This window comes from Phyllobates terribilis, unplaced genomic scaffold, assembly GCF_046119375.1.
Source record: "Phyllobates terribilis strain yellow unplaced genomic scaffold, ASM4611937v1 Scaffold_9__5_contigs__length_417890890, whole genome shotgun sequence".
Lineage (NCBI taxonomy): Eukaryota > Metazoa > Chordata > Amphibia > Anura > Dendrobatidae > Phyllobates > Phyllobates terribilis.
The window spans coordinates 375,317,959-375,330,775 of NW_027362769.1; positions in this window are offsets into that span (position 1 = coordinate 375,317,959).

Consider the following 12,817-nt stretch of genomic DNA (forward strand, 5'->3'; position numbering starts at 1 on the left):
CCGTCTTATTAACCTTTTGGTGTCCCCCCCCCCCCTCCAAAAAAAAAAGCATGTCTCTGATTTTTCAGACACAAATATATTTGTTGAAAATAGTCAGGTGTAGGCTAGAGAAGCAGAAGTGTTGTTTTGCACTTCCACGGTTCAAACCTCTGTATTATCCACTTTTGGGCCATTTGTATCTAAAAAAAAACAGTTTGAGTGTGTCGCTCACTGTTCAGCCGCAAATATATCTATTTAAAAAAGTTTGGTATACCCCAGTAAACAATAACTGTGGTTTTGCCATCCCACGGTAAAAAATCTCTATTATTCAGGTTTTGGTATATTTTCCGTAAAGAAAAACAGTAGTGTCTCCTGACTGTTGTGACACAAAAATATATCTGTTGAAATTAGTCTGGTGTAGGCCCGACAAATCCCAGTGTGGTTTTGCAGTTCCACGGGTCAAATCTCTGTACTATCCAGTTTTGGGCCTTTGGTATCTAAAAAAACACAGTTTGAGTGTGTCGCTCACTGTTCAGCCGCAAATCTATATATTTAAAAAAGTCTGGCATACCCCAGTAAACAAAAACTGTGGTTTTGCCATCCCACGGTAAAAAATCTCTATTATTCAGGTTTTGGTATTTTTTACTTAAAGAAAAACAGTAATAGTTTCTCCCTGATTGTTCAGATTGTTTAAAAGAGTCGGGTGTAGGCCAGAGAAATAGAACTGTGGTTTTCCTCTTCCACGGTTCTAATCTACTTTTTATTACCCTTTTTCCATTGATAGTGCAAGTGTAAGCTATTTTATTTCCTTTACAATGGGCAAGGCGCGTGGCAAGGGACGTGGAAGTGGACATTCTGGTGATGGTTCGTACAGAGGACGGGGCCGTGGCCAAGGTGAAAATGTGCCACAACCAACAGACACATCTTCTCGCTCCCACTTCTTGACCGAATTACTAGGGAAGCACAGAACAACACCAGTATTGAGAACTGATCAGTGTTAACAGGTTATTAATTGGATAGCAGATAATACTTCCAGTTACCTGGGCACCACCACCTCCGGTCTGTCTTCCACACGGTCAACTCTTAGTAGCCGTGAATCTCGACGCATACTCCTCCTCACCCTGATGCTCCTTCCTCCCACCATGCCGAGTGTCGTCAGACAGCAATTGATCCCACACTTGGACACTCTGAAGAGCTGTTCACTGGTCCATTTCCATATTTGTGCCCCTTGCCTGATACGCTTGACGTGGTGGAAGAGGAGATCCCATGTAGCGATGCCCAAATATTTGAACAGCCACGGCCACAGGAAGTCGACGCTGGCAATTTGTCACAAGAGGTGGACGATGACGAGACACAATTGCCAGGAAGTGAGGAGGAGCATCGTGGTGCGCAAGTGGAAGAGGAGGAGGTGGTGGATGATCTAGTAACTGACCCAACGTGGCAGGAGGACATGCAGAGTGAGGCCAGCAGCACACAGGGGGAGGGAGGCAGAGTACTCCAACAGGCAGGAAGAAGCAGTGTGGTGGCCGCAGACAGAAGGCGGGCAACCGTTCCCCGTAACACCAACACGAGGGACGTTGCCAGTACAAACGGTAGGTCTTCCAGAGTCTGGAATTTTTTTAAAGACTCTGCTGATAACCCCAAAAGGCCATATGTTCCACCTGCCATGCCAGCATCAGCAGGGGTGACAAAACTACCAGCCTGACCACCACCAGCATGATCAGGCACATGGCAGCAAAGCACCCGACTTTGTGGGGCGAAACCCAGGGTCCACGACCAGTGTCAGCGGGTGTCACCACTGCTTCTTCCACTGTTGTGCGTGCAATAGAACGCCCTGTTGTGTGTGCAAGGCAATCCCCTGTCCATACTGCATGTAAGGATGCCCCCTCCTCTCAGTCTTCACTTGTTATGGCAGTTTCTCAAGAAACAGCATCAACGTCCACGTCCCACCGCAGCGTTCAATTGTCCATATCCCAGACCTTTGAACGAAAGCGGAAATTCGCAGCTAACGCCCCACAGGGCACAGTCCTAAATTCGCACATTTCACGACTGCTTGCATTGGAAATGCTGCCTTTTAGGCTGGTGGAGACGGAATCCTTCCGCAATCTTATGGCGGTGGCCGTCCCTCGGTACTCAGTCCCCAGCCGACACTATTTTGCCCGGTGTGCCATCCCCGCACTACACAAGCACATGTCCCAAGGCATCTACCGTGCCCTCAACAACGCAGTTACTGGGAGAGTCCACCTGACAACGGACACGTGGACAAGTGCTTGTGGCCAGGGACGGTACATCTCTCTGACGGCACACTGGGTAAACATAGTGGAAGCCGGGACCCAGTCGGACCTTGGGACGGAACACGTCCTCCCCACACCGAGGATTGCGGGCCCTATGTCAGTCATAGTTGCACCCACAGTGTATAGCTCCTGCGCATCATCCTCCTCCTCCTCATGTTCAGCCTCCATCTCAGATATCACCACATCAGTTACAAGCTGGAAGCACTGCAGTACTGCCTCCGCCAAGCGGCAACAGGCTGTGCTGAAACTCATAAGCTTAGGTGATAAACCTCACACTGCTTGTGAGTTGTGGACAGCTGTGAAAGAGCAGGCAGATCTGTGGCTGAGACCGCTGAACCTACATCCCGGCATGGTAGTGTGTGACAATGGCCGTAACCTGGTGGCGGCTCTGAGGCGAGGTGAGATCACACACGTACCATGCCTGGCTCATGTGCTTAACCTCGTGGTTCAGCGGTTTCTTAAATCGTACCCCGAGTTGCCAGATCTGCTTGTGAAAGTACGCCGCCTGTCAGCTCATTTTCGCAAGTCGGCTACAGCTTCTGCCGCCCTTGCTGTGTTGCAGCAGCGTTTGCAGCTTCCGGCACACCGACTGGTGTGTGATGTCCCCACACGTTGGAACTCTACCCTCCACATGTTGCAAAGGATTTGTGAGCAGAAGAGAGCAGTTGTGGAGTACCAGATGCAACAAGGCCGTCGATATTCAGGTCAGACTCCACACATAAGACCTCAGGAGTGGACCTGGATGTCTGACATATGTACCATCCTGACAAACTTTGAGGAGGCCACCAAGATGGTGAGTGGCGATGACGCCATCATTAGTGTCAGCATCCCACTTGTCTGTCTTTTGCAACGCTCTCTGCAGAGAATTAAAGAGGAGGCATTGCAGCCAGAGTATGATGAGATGGATCAAGAAGACGTCATCCCAACGTGCATTGGGGGACAATGAGGGAGAGGAGGAGGAGGAGGAGGAGGAAGAACAGGAGCTGCTATCATGCACTGTAGACGGTAGCACCTGTACAAGTGTCATACCGTCGGTTCAGCGTGGGTGGCCTGAGGACAGGGAGGAGGAGGAGGAGAGCTTGGTCAGTCGTCATCTTGGCGAGGACTCGGAAATCTTGCCCGTTACCAGTCTGGCACGCATAGCTGACTTTATGTTACGCTGCCATAACCGTGACCCTCGCGTTGTCAAAATGTTGGGTGATAGTCATTACTGGTTGGTGACACTTTTAGACCCCCGCTACAAGGAGAACTTTCACTCTCTTGTTCCTGAGGTGGAGAGGTCTACAAAAATGGGGCAGTACCAGAAGGCCCTTGCTGCAGAACTCTTAAAAAAATTCCCATCTGAACACGCTAGCGGCAGAGGTCACAGTTTGTTGCCCAACCAAGGCGTACAGGCGAGAGAGATGCAACTCCAATCCAGCAGAGGCAGGGGAACACTGTCAACGTTCTGGGACAGATTTCTGACACCCGCCCAGCTTACAGGCCCTGAGGCGCGGGGTACTCTCACAAGGAGTGGAAAGTTTCAAAAGATGGTGAGGGAGTACCTTGCCGACCGTACCAGCGTCCTCCGTGATTCCTCTGTGCCTTTTAATTATTGGGTATCCAGGCTGGACACTTGGAATGAACTCGCTCTGTAAGCCTTGGAGGTCCTGGCCTGCCCTGCCGCTAGCGTGTTATCGGAGCGTGTTTTTAGTGCCGCTGGGGGAATTATAACTGATAAGCGCACTCGCCTGTCAACTGACAATGCTGACAAGCTGACCCTTATCAAAATGAACAAGGGCTGGATTGGGCCAGACTTCTCATCACCACCAAATGACAGCAGAGTAACATAAAGTCAAATCCACTGTGTTATTTCGGGAGGTGTATTCCCATGCACCGCTTCACACCCACACATGGGTATACGCTTCCTCATTTCGGCTGTTTTATGTTCTTCTCCTTATCCTCAGCCTCCACCACCACTATACCACAAGGGTGCCAGCATTGCAAGTTCCTCCGTCCTTATTTTTGTCAGCTTTTGCTTGGAAGGCATAAGCAAAGACTGTGGGAGACCCACTCCCCAATAATGGGACTTATGTTTGTATTATGCTGTACTGCATGGCTCTTGTAAGGGGCATTGCAAGTTGCTCCGTCCTAATTTTTGGAAGCTTTTGCTTGGAAGGCATAAGCAAATCCTATGGGAGACCCACTCCCCAATAATGGGACTTATGTTTGTAATATGCTGTACTGCATGGCTCTTGTATGGGGCATTGCAAGTTGCTCCGTCCTAATTTTTGGAAGCTTTTGCTTGGAAGGCATAAGCAAATCCTATGGGAGACCCACTCCCCAATAATGGGACTTATGTTTGTAATATGTTGTACTGCATCGCTCTTGTAAGGGGCATTGCAAGTTGCTCCGTCCTAATTTTTGGAAGCTTTTGCTTGGAAGGCATAAGCAAATACTATGGGAGACCCACTCCCCAATAATGGGACTTATGTTTGTAATATGCTGTACTGCATGGCTCTTGTAAGGGGCATTGCAAGTTGCTCCGTCCTAATTTTTGAAAGCTTTTGCTTGGAAGGCATAAGCAAATCCTATGGGAGACCCACTCCCCAATAATGGGAGTTATGTTTGTAATATGCTGTACTGCATGGCTCTTGTAAGGGGCATTACAGTTCCTCATAACTTTTGGAAAGCCTTCCATTCACTGCTTAGGCCAACAGTGCACAGGAGACCCAGTTGCTATAAATGGAAAAAAAGGTTTAGTTAAGGCCCTCTGACCTCCATGTCATTTCCAAGTGGCATTGGAGTGCCTCGAAATTTTTGGTAGGCATTGCACTCACTGTATGCCCTATAACTGTGTAGCCGAACCGCTCCTTTTGTTACAGAAACATATCCTACAAGACATATCTGGTTGACTGGCCTGATATTGATGTGAATGGTCCCTGTTCCTCCTGCTCTTTCTCCTTTGCCACTACCTCATCCATCATTTATCACCTGAAGCTTTGTTTTAACGGGAGTCATAGAACTTGGATAGTAGCAGGAAAACATCCAGCAATCCTCGGAGGAGGTAGGATATGCGCCAAAACGCTGACCACCTCAGGCCTAGCCGCTACTACATACATGCGCTTGCATTCCAACAAAACAAAGCAGATGCTAACTTCTATCATCCTCATCATGCTCCTCACCTTGGCACTCTCAACTCCCCTGATGGAGAAGCCAGGGCCCACCGGAGGAGTCTGGTTGTCTGGTGGGCTCGGCCAATGCTGCCCTAAAGCAGGCCAGGCTAAGAAAAGTGTGGAAAAGGTTACTGGGACAAATAGGGGTGGCTGGGGACCGAGTATGGACACCCGGCCGCCCCCTGGAGGCTGAGGAGCAAGCGGGAACATCCAGCCACCGGGCGGCCGGGGACTGAGTATGGATACCAGGCCGCCGAAGCAGCCATGGCGTGGTGGCCAGATTCCGCCTCCACATGCCTAAAAGGCCCAATTTAAACTGCAAGCAAGCAGTATGGTGGTGGGTGGGTGGCAGGCTGCATACTTGCGCTTGCATTGCAAGGAATGGGAGAGGTACAATTGAACACTGCCCTGGGACAAGGACTTGAACGGGGATAGTTGCAAGTCTGCACCGACAGGTGCAGGGTGGGAGGCATCTTCGCATGTACCATGAACAGGGGTTTGGCATGCACACATTACAGCGGAATAGGCTCTCCTTCCCACTAAATGCACTGGGGAGGGCACAGGTAATGTTTTGGTATACGCACTTAATCTTATGTATAAGGCACGCCAGGACAAATAGGGGCGGCTGGGGACTGAGTATGGATACCTCGCTGCCGAAGCAGCCATGAGGTAGTGGCCAGCTTCGGCCTCCTCCAAACTAAAAGGCCCCATTTCAAGTGCAAGCTAGCAGTGTGGCATTGCAGTCTGGGGGTGGGTGGGTGGCAGGCTGCACACTTACACTTGCATTAAAAGAAAACAAAGCAGATGCTAACTTCTGTCATCATCATCCTGCTCTTCACCTTGGCACTCTCAACTTCCCTGATGGAGAAGCCAGGGCCCACCGGAGGAGTCTGGTTCTCTGGTGGGCTCGTCCATTGCTGCCCTAAAGCAGGCCGGGCTAAGAAAAGTGTGTGGGGGGATGTTCCAAGGAGAAATAGGGGCGGCTGGGGACCGTTTATGGACACCCGGCTGCCCCCAGGCGGCTGGGAACCATGTGTGGACACCCGGCCGCGGGGCGGCTGGGGACCGAGCATGGACACCCGGCCGCCAGGCGGCTGGGGACTGAGTATGGATTCCAGGCCGCCAACGCAGCCATGACGTGGTGGCCAGATTCCGCCTCCACATGCCTAAAAGGCCCAGTTTCAAGTGCAAGCAAGCAAGCAGTATAGTATTGCAGCCTGGGAGTGGGTGGGTGGGTGGCAGGCTGCATACTTGCGTTTGTATTGCAAGGAATGGGGGAGGTACAATTGAACACTGCCCTGGGACTAGAACTTGCACGGGGATAGTTGCAAGTCTGCATCTTCTGATGCGGCAAGGATCACTTATAATGGGCACACTTTTAGACAGTGACCTGGGTGTCAGAGATGCTTCCAGGGGTCTTCCCCATGCTGTTCCCATGACTTTATGTGTCACACAGCACATGGCCAGATAAGGTTGTAAAATGTTAAAATGACATTTCCCGGTGAATGCATTTGTCACAGTTGAAAGCAATACAAAAGTGCAAAAACGCAAAAAAAATGCTACTTGTGAACATAGCCCAAGGTGTGGAGGAGTATTTTTGGTTTTGGTTATTTATTTTACCTTATACACAAGTCTTTACCCTGGAAAAGAAATTCCTTCACATATTTCACAGGAAAAAAGTTTCACTTTCGTTTTTGAACGTTTTATTGTGAGCCCGTAAAAGTGGCTTAATAGCTCTGACCACGTTGTTGACAGCAGTGACCTGGGGGTCAGAAATGCTTCCTGGGGCGATCCCCATGCTGTCCCCATGTCATTTGAGCACTGTCACTATCGTTTTGGGCACTTGTTAGGCTTTTAAAAGACTGCCGGAGGTGCCACCGCAAAAATGCTCGGGTCTCCCATAGACTAACATTGGGTTCGCTGCTCTGGTCGAGCACCCGAGTATCACAGCGAGCTCGGCCCGAGCTTCGAGCACCCGAGCATTTTAGTGCTCGATCAACACTAGTATCTAGGTTTCATTTTGAAATGCTGCAGTGTTTTGGAGGACACATACGTTTAGCAGAGCCAGGACAAGGTTACTGAGATTACTAGTGTCTGAGGTGGATCCTGCAGGCTTGTTTACGCCCAGCTTTGCTTGACTCACAGGTCTATTCCAATACACACATGCATAGAGAAAGACCTGTCAGTCAAGCAGGGCAGGGAGAAGCCTGCAAGGGCCCGCCTCTGAGACTAGTCATTTCAGTCACTTAGTTTCTGATTAAAGGGGTACTCCAGGGAGATAAAAAATGTTTGTACTGTTCCCGCACTCATACACTATGAAGAGGAGATGGTCATTGCAGTTTAATTATCTTTATAACGATTGCAATTCCATGTGACAGAATCTGCTCCTGACCCCTCACCCCCTCTCGCCTGTGTCATTACATCATACACAAGTATTCATCTCCCTCCTGTAAGGAACAGCCTGCCTGAGAAGAGGAGGGGGCGTGGTCTGCTCCAGGCTGTTCAGAGCTCCAGCACCATGATATCTGTCTCTATTTAGTCTAAGAACAAATAGATAGATGGGGGATTGACTGCAGCAGTACTGTTTAAACCAGTGCAGTGCTCTACCTCTGCTCCCTGTGTGAGACATGGTAGGATACATTATGCACTGTCATGGGTCATACAGCAGAGGATCGCAGCGTGTATTTGCATCTTCTTATTGACATGACTGCTGCTAGAAGGGAGCTCCCCCTGTTCTTGAACTAAACAGAGATGGATATCATGGGGATGGAGCACTGAACAGCCTGGAGCTGCCCCGCCTCCACCACGCCCCTATTATCAGACTGAATAGAGACAGATATCAGGGGGCTGGAGCTCTGAACAGCCTGGAGCAGGCCACACCCCCTGCTATTATCAGGCAGGCTGTTCCTCACAGGGGGGAGATGAACACTTGTGTATGATGTAATGACACAGACAGGAGGGGTGAGGGGTCAGGAGCAGATTCTGTCACATGGAATTGCAAGGGTTATAAAGATAATTAAACTGCACTGACCATCTCATCTTCATAATGTATGAGGGCAGGAACAGTACACAAATTTTTTATCTTCCTCGGAGTACCCTTTTAAATTGCATCATATTCACATGAGTGTAACTACTATAACACTGGGAACAAAAGGGAATCCAGCTCTACGTAGCCAAAAAAAATATTTTCTTTATTTGGTGTGAAAGAGAACAAAAACTCCAGTGGAGGTTATGAAAAAATTTCATGATATGATAGAAAACATAAACGCGTTTCAGGTTGATGAACCCTAAAGGCCCCATCACACTTAGCGACGCTGCAACGATCACGACAACGATATGACCTGTCAGGGATCGTTGCTGCGTCGCTATGTGGTCGCTGGTGAGCTGTCAAACAGGCAGGCTCACCAACGATCAGGGGAGCAGCGACATTGTGGAAAGAATCTTTCCATGATGTCCTGCTCCTGGTTACCAGCCTGCTGAAGCAGGAGCAGGCTGGTAACCATGATAAACATCGGGTTACTAGGGGCACACGCGCACCTAGTAACCCGCTGTTTATCATGGTTACCACTCTGCTACGGTGAGCGGGAGGTTACCGCTCACTTTAGCAGGCTCGTAACCATGATAAACAGCGGGTTACTAGGTGCGCGTGTGCCCCTAGTAACCCGCTGTTTATCATGGTTACCAGCCTGATCGCTGCTCCCGCTGGTCACACACAGTGATGTGTGCTGACCAGTGGGAGGGCAAAGACCAAAAAATGGTCCAGGACATTTTGCAGCGATCAGCGACCTCACAGCAGGGGCATGATCGCTGCAAAGTGTCACACATAGCGACATCACTGGTGAGGTCGCTGTTGCGTCACCAAAACCGTGACACAGCAGCGATCTCGCTATGTGAGACGGGGGCTTTAGTCATGATGTGACGTATCATGACTAAGGGTTTTTCAACCTGAAACGCATCAATGTTTTATTTCATATCATGATATTTTAATTACCTGCACTGGAGTTTTTGTACTCTTTCACACCAAATAAAGAAAATAATTCAATTCCCTTTTGTTTGCTGGACTCTCCCTGCGTCTGTGGCATAGACGCTTCCACTGCTCTGGACCATCAAAAACGACATGCTGGTGAGCTGAACTGTTGTTCTTTAATTCACTATAATACTGCCCCTATGTAAAATTATATAAATGCTATAATACTGCTCCCTATATACAAGAATATAACTACTATAATACTGCCCCCTATGTGCAAGAATATAACTACTATAATACTGCTCCTATGTACAAGAATATAACTACTATAATACTGCTCCTATGTACAAAAATATAGCTACTATAATACTGCCTCTATGTACAAGAATATACCATCAATATCTGCTCATATGTACAAGAATATAAATACTGTAATACTGCCTGCTAACACACTATAGATCTAAATTGTAACAGAGTCCCCCCCCCCCCAGCCTGTTTTCAATGACCATACTGGACTCAGGCCTATATTAGCATTTTCTGTCCTGCATCTAGTGGGGGCATGAGTGTCTTTGTTCCTCTCTGCATGGGGCTTACCTTAAATACACAACTCTGCAGACCTGCTGGAGACTGGAGTTCTAGAAGATTCTTCATTCTTCCTGTTCTTTCTTCATTGTACCTGTAGTACATGTTTAAGGGGGTGGGGCGTGTGTATCTCAGCCCAACCTGGGGGCTGACCCCAAGAGAAGGAGAATAATAAGACACATGTTTTGTAGTTAGTTGATGCTGTGCTGTGTGAAAGGCTAGGATCTGTTGCTGAGGCCAGATCCTTGTGCCGTGTATGGACTATTGGAGATCCGTTGGACATTGGAGATCACTTGCCATGTGGGATTGTGATGTTTTGCTACCCTGCTGGATTTGAGGACTTTGTCTGAGACTGTTGTTGCATTGTACTTGGCATTGGATTACCGGGTGGCGCCTCCAGATTTGTCCCTTTCTGTGTTACTGACTCTAAGGAACTACAGCTACGTTTGGTGTTATATTCTCCCAGTCGCAATAAAGGTTGTTGGATTGTTCATTGGCCTGCTGTCTCTGCCTGCTCTGTCTCACACGCCGTCACATAAATGGATAAGAGAACAAGTTCTCTTTGGATGGCAGCTTCAGACACATAACTTTCCTTATTTCCCTTCCCCACGACAGCACCAAGGAGAGAGAGGATCTGCCCCCAAGGACAGGAAGCCATACAGCTTTAAAAGGCCGAGCCCCTCTAGTACGCTTCAGTGGTTTCCTGTCTTTCAGGGAGACCTACAGTTCCCCGGCACTACCGAGGAGGAAGAAGTCTTACCAGGAGCTGCGGTCTCAGCATCACTGACACAGGTCGGCATTTTCAACAAGATGCCCTTGACGAGGCAGCGGTGAGGTGCAAGAACATGGACATCCCTTACAGGAGCATGGCCTAGTATAGTGCAATGCATCCCTGGGAGCTGGCACAGCAGGTGACGTAATTTCTGGGGGAATAGCCTGGTATGGCGCGGTGCATTCCTGGGAACCGGCATAGTGGGTGATGTAATTTATGAGGGCGTAGCCTGGTATGGCTCAATGCATCCCTGGGAGGCTGCGCAGCGCAGGATGTCTTTCTGGAGGAGGGGCACGGCCTGGTACAGCACTGTACATCCCTCAGAATACCCCTGGCACAATCCGGTGGGCGGAACTGGAATTGAGTAGTTCTCTTCCAAGGTCTTGGCTTGGATATGAAAAACCACTCCTTACATGCTGCACGAAGGAAGTTCAGATGGATGATCGCAACCAGTTTGGAGAGCCTACGGAAACAGCACCTCCGGCCTTGGTAGATCCTGCACCAGGTGGGGTGAGTCAGGGTTGATTCCTGTGCAATCTATCCTCAATGTCTGTATTCTTATTTGTATGTCTTAAAAATTACAGACTCTCTCATCTCTCGGCATCACAGATTTGGCAATTTCTTGGATCTCCTCAGACAGGACATTGTGTCTCCCACTCACACACCACCACCTCATCTCGCCCCCTATCTGTCGGTGTCCCCCTACTCTTCTCCATCTACACCTTCGGCCTGGAACAGCTCATAGAGTCCCATGGCTTTCAGTATCACCTCTATGCTGATGACACACAGATCTACCTCTCTGGACCCGATATCTCCTTCCTACTAACCAGAATCCCACAATGTCTGTCCTCTATTTCATCCTTCTTCCGTGCTAGATTTCTAAAACTTAACAGGGATAAAACAGAATTCATTATCTTTCCACCATCTCATTCAACCCCCCCATCTGACCTATCTATCAATGTCAATGGCTGTCCACTCTCCCCAGTCCCACAAGCTTGCTGCCTTGGGGTAACCCTGGACTCTAATCTATCCTTCAAACCACATATCCAAGCCCTTTCCCCTTCCTGCCGACTCCAACTCAAAAATATCTCCCGGATCCGCACATTCCTCAACCACGAATCTGCAAAAACAGTAGTACATGCCCTCATCATCTCCTGCCTTGACTACTGCAACCTCCTCCTCTGTGGCCTCCCTTCTACCACTCTCGCACCCCTCCAATCAATCCTAAATTCTGCTGCCCGACTAATCCACCTGTCCCCCCGCTATTCCCCTGCCTCTCATCTCTGTCAATCCCTTCACTGGCTCCCCATTGCCCAGAGACTCCAGTTCAAAACTCTAACCTTGTCATACAAAGCTATTCACAACCTGTCTCCTGCCTACATTTATGACCTAGTCTCCCGGTACTTACCTGCATGCAACCTCTGATCTTCACAAGATCTCCTTCTCTACTCCCCTCTTATCTCCTCTTCCCACAATCGCATACAAGATTTCTCCTGTGCATCCCCCCTACTCTGGAACTCTCTACCCCAACATATCAGGCTCTCGCCTACTGTGGAAACCTTCAAAAGGAACCTGAAAACCCATCTCTTCCGACAAGCCTACAACCTGCAGTAACTACCGCTCCACCATACCACTGCACGACAAGCTCTACCCTCCCCTACTGTATCCTCATGCCTTGTAGACTGTGAGCCCCCGCAGGCAGGGTCCTCTCTCCTCCTGTACCAGTCACCATCACGTTTTGTTCAAGATTATTGTAACTGTTTTTCCGATGTATACCCCTTTTTTCATGTAGAGTGCCATGGAATAAATGGCGCTATAATAATAAATAATAATAATTATAGGACAGGCCTAGGAAAGCTCAGTCTAAGACAAAGCATAAGGAGTGTGCATTATGCAAGTGTGCGCCCTCTAACAGTAAAAAACTATGAAAAGCATGCATTGAAAGAACACTAGCTGAAGAATTCCCTTATCTTATGGAAAATGTGAAATCCAAGATCAAGGTTGAAATTTAAAAAAATCCTTAAAGGGAATTAAGGCCAGCACCTCATCAAGAGAGACCGGTATAAAT